Source organism: Cebus imitator, unplaced genomic scaffold (genome assembly GCF_001604975.1).
Source record: "Cebus imitator isolate Cc_AM_T3 unplaced genomic scaffold, Cebus_imitator-1.0 Scaffold343, whole genome shotgun sequence".
In the NCBI taxonomy this organism is placed as follows: Eukaryota; Metazoa; Chordata; class Mammalia; order Primates; family Cebidae; genus Cebus; species Cebus imitator.
In genome coordinates, this window is record NW_016107658.1 from 1,604,820 (window position 1) to 1,608,939 (window position 4,120).

General features: G+C 38.1%; 1 pseudogene; it reads left to right on the forward strand.

The window, feature by feature from the left end:
* LOC108287421 overlaps positions 1-3,885 on the forward strand; it is a 14,191-nt pseudogene extending 10,306 nt beyond the window's left edge.
* The last annotated feature ends 235 nt before the right edge of the window (positions 3,886-4,120 follow it).

Consider the following 4,120-nt stretch of genomic DNA (forward strand, 5'->3'; position numbering starts at 1 on the left):
AAACAAAAAGTTGCTTTCTTGAAAAGTAAAACAAAAATGACAGACCTTTAGCCAGAGTAAGGAACAAAGAGAGAAGATCCGAATAAATAAAATCAGAAATGAAAAAGGAGACATTAAACTGATACTGAAGAAATTCTAAGGATCATTACTGGCTGCTATGAGGAACTATATATGCCTATTAATGGGAGAATCAGGAAGAAATTGACAAATTGCGGGATACATACAACCTACTTAGATTGAAACAGGAAGAAATCCAAGACCTGAACAGGTGGATAACAAGTAATGAGATTGAAGCCATATTAAAAAGTCTTCCATCAAAGGAAATCCTGGGACCTGATGGTTTAGCTGCTGAATTCTACTAATACCAATCCTACTCAAACTATGCCAAAAAATAGAAAAGAAAGGGGACACTTCCAAACTCCTTCTACGAGGTTAGTATTACCCTCATAACAAAACCTGAGAAAGATACATGATAAAAAGAAAACCATAGGCCAATATCTCTAATGAATATTCATGCAAAAATCCTTAACAAAATCCTAGCAAACCAAATTCAGGAATACATTAGAAAGATCATTCATCATGACCAAGCTGGATTTATCCTAGGGATGCAAGTTTGGTTCAACATACTCAATCAATGTAATAGATCATATCATTCAACAGAATGAAGGATAGAAACCATATGATCATTTTGATTGATGCTGGAAAAGCATTTGATAAAATTCAACATGCCTTCATGATAAAAACATGAAATAACCTAGGGATAGAAGGAACATACCTCAACATAATAAAAGTCATATATGACAGACCCACAGTTAGTAGCATACTGAATAGGGAAAAACTGAAAAATTTTCCTCTAAGATTGAGAACAGGACAAGGATGCCCACTGTCCCCACTGTTATTCAGCATAATACTAGAAGCCCTAGATAGAGCAATCAGACAAGAGAAAGATATAAAAGGCATCTGTATTGGAAAGAAAGAAGTCAAATTATTCTTATTTCCAGATAACATGTTATACTTGGAGAAACCTAAAGATGCCACAAGAAAACTTAGAACTGATAAGCAAATTTAGTAAAATTGCAGGATACAAAATTAACATACAAAAATTACTAGTGCTGGTTGGTTAAAATAACCAAGTAGAAGCAGCTGTGGTGCATGGCACTCATGGAGTACTATAAGGGAGAGTGAATATAGTACCTTCACTGAAATATCCAGTTGTTCCCATTGGGACTGATCAGGAAAACAACTTGACCCATGGAGAATAAGGAAAAGCAGGGTGTGGCAATGGCCCACCTGGGAGTGACATGGAGCCAAAGGAAGCAGTAAGTGAATGTATGACCCTGGGAAGCCACGCTTCTATAGATCTTTGCAAACCTTGGACCAGGAGATCCCCTTGTGAGCCCACACAACCACAGCCTTGGGTTTAACACCTAGAGCTGTGTGGAGTCTCAGCAGAGCATCTGCTCAGACATGCACAGAAACCTAGGAGCTTTACATATTCCAGACCCAGGATCCCCAGGAAGGTGAGAGGTTCATACATACCTCTAGGAGAAGGCTGAATTCAGGGGTATGAGCAGCTTTGGTCTGTGGGCCCCACTTCCATGGCTGTCTTTCTAAAATAAGATAGAGAAGAATAGAGGAAAAAAAGGAATAAAAAGGAATGAACAAAACATCCAGAAAATATGGGATTATGTAAAGAGACCAAATCTATGACTCACTGGGGTACCTGAAAGAAACAGGGAGAGCCAAACCAATTTGGAAAACATATTTCAAGATATTGTCTAGGAGTACTTCCCCAACCTATATAGACAGGCCAACATTAAAATTCAGAAAATGAAGAGAAGCCCAGTAAGATACTTCACAAGAATATTATCCCCAAAACACATAGTCATCAGATTCTCCAAGGTCAAAATGAAAGAAAAATGTTAAGGGCAGCCAGAGAGAAAGGCCAGGTCACCTACAAAGGGAAGCCCATCAGACTAACAGTAAACTTCTCAGTAGAAATCATACAAGCCAGAAGAGATTGAGGGCCAATATTCAACATTCTTAAAGAAAAGAATTTCCAACCCAGAATTTCATATCCAGCCAAACTAAGCTTCATAGGCAAAGGAGAAATAAGATCTTTTTCAGGTAGGCGGGAAGTGGCGACTGGCTGAAGGAGCTGATTCTGTTGCTGCTGTAGGGTGAGTGGGAAAGACACCATGTATGTGTAGTCGGGACCATCGCAGGAGCCTGAGGACACTTCTCTGTCATCACAGTCAGTTTTATATGTGGTACTATAAAAGATAAGGCTGAGACTCCAATAAACATGGGACTATGTGAAAAGACCAAATCTTTGTTTGATTGGTATACCTGAAAGTGATGGGGAGAATGGAACCAAGTTGGAAAACACTCAGGATATTATCTAGGAGAACTTTTTAAACCTAGCATGGCAGGCCAACATTCAAATTCAGGAAATGTAGAAGAACACCACAAAAATACTCCTCGAGAAGAGCAACCCCAAGATAAGGTTGAGAACATGGGAAGCTTCTCAGCAGTTAAATCAAATCCAAACAGAACTCACTGCCAGAGCAAAGAGGAAATATTCAGAGGCTGATGAAGCCTACTTTTAGGAGGAGAGAAACCACTAAATAATGAAACTGGCTTGTTTTCAATTAAAAAAAAAATTAAAGGACGCACACGTAAGGAAGAGAGAGAAAATCCTTTAAAATTGAGTAGAATTGAACTTGATATACATGGCAATTTGATCACATCAACACTAAGAGCAGGAGAGAAATCTAACAAACAGATATCTTGCGTAAGACAGAAAAGTCAAGTTAATGGAGAAGCTGGTAGTTATGAAAAGACAAATCAACTTATAAAATAAAATGGAAAATTAGAAAATAATCCTTCCTCTGGCAGTTCTCCAAGGACTACTTTGTGGGGGACCATATTTTCTCTGGTCTTCAACTTTTTTTCATCAACAAATAAAAATGGAACATCAGGATCAGATTGTCCAGGACATGCTGTGGAAGCTGAAGAAATGGTAAAACAACTTGATATGGGACAGGTGGATGAGATCACTATCAGTACTACTACATCAACTAATGGAGCAGCTAACGCAAATCAAGCAGTTCAGGTGAAACCATCAATAAACAATGGTTTAGAGGAAACAGTAATCATGATATCTCACCCCTTACAGCACCAGTAATTCCAGATAGTGGTTATTCATCATCCCATACAGAGGCCACCTACGAAGAAGGCTGGGAAGTATTTTGCCCCTATTATTTCATCAAACATGTCTTGCCACTGACAGAAGAAAAACTAAACAGGAAACCTGCTCTTTTGTTGAAAACAAGAAGCACACAGGAATTCTCCCTAGATTTAAATTTGGATGAAACACTAAGTGCACTGTAGTCTAAATGAGCTAGAAGATGCAGCACTTACTTTTCCAGTCCTTTTCCATGATGTCATTTATCAGGTTTATGTGAGATTAAGACCATTTTTCAGGGAATTCCTAGAGTAATTTTTCAGATGGATGAGATTATTCTTTTTACCGCTTTTAAGAAGGTGTATGCAGGCAAGTTACTGACCATACTAGACCCTAAAAACCAAAGGGTCAAGCACCGATTTTTCTGTGATCATTGTGGTTGTACAAAGAAAATATATAAAGGATTTAAATATTCTTGGAAGAGATCTTTCAAAAACTATAATAATTGACAACTCACCACAGACTTTGCATATTAGCTTTCTAATGGAATCCCTATAGAAAGTTGGTTTATGAATAAAAATGACAATGAACTCCTAAAATTGATTTTATTCCTGGAGAAGCTTGTATAACTGAGTGAAGATGTTCGACCACACATCAGAGACAGATTTCACTGGCATGATTTGCTGTCCCAAGATTAAGTACCAGGACTTGTCAAATCACTGAAGGAGGAGAGACTGCAGAATTCTTTTGGACTAAGACGAAAACATTGCCATTACTGTTGAAATTTTGCATTTTTGCACCCCGTCTTGCTTGTTTTATTCTTGGTGCCCAATAATAATAAAGGGTTACAGAAAGAGGCTTTATCCATCTCCAATTGAATGCATACAGTAGGTAGGCTAAAACAGACGAGACTTTAGAGCTAGTGTAACTCCC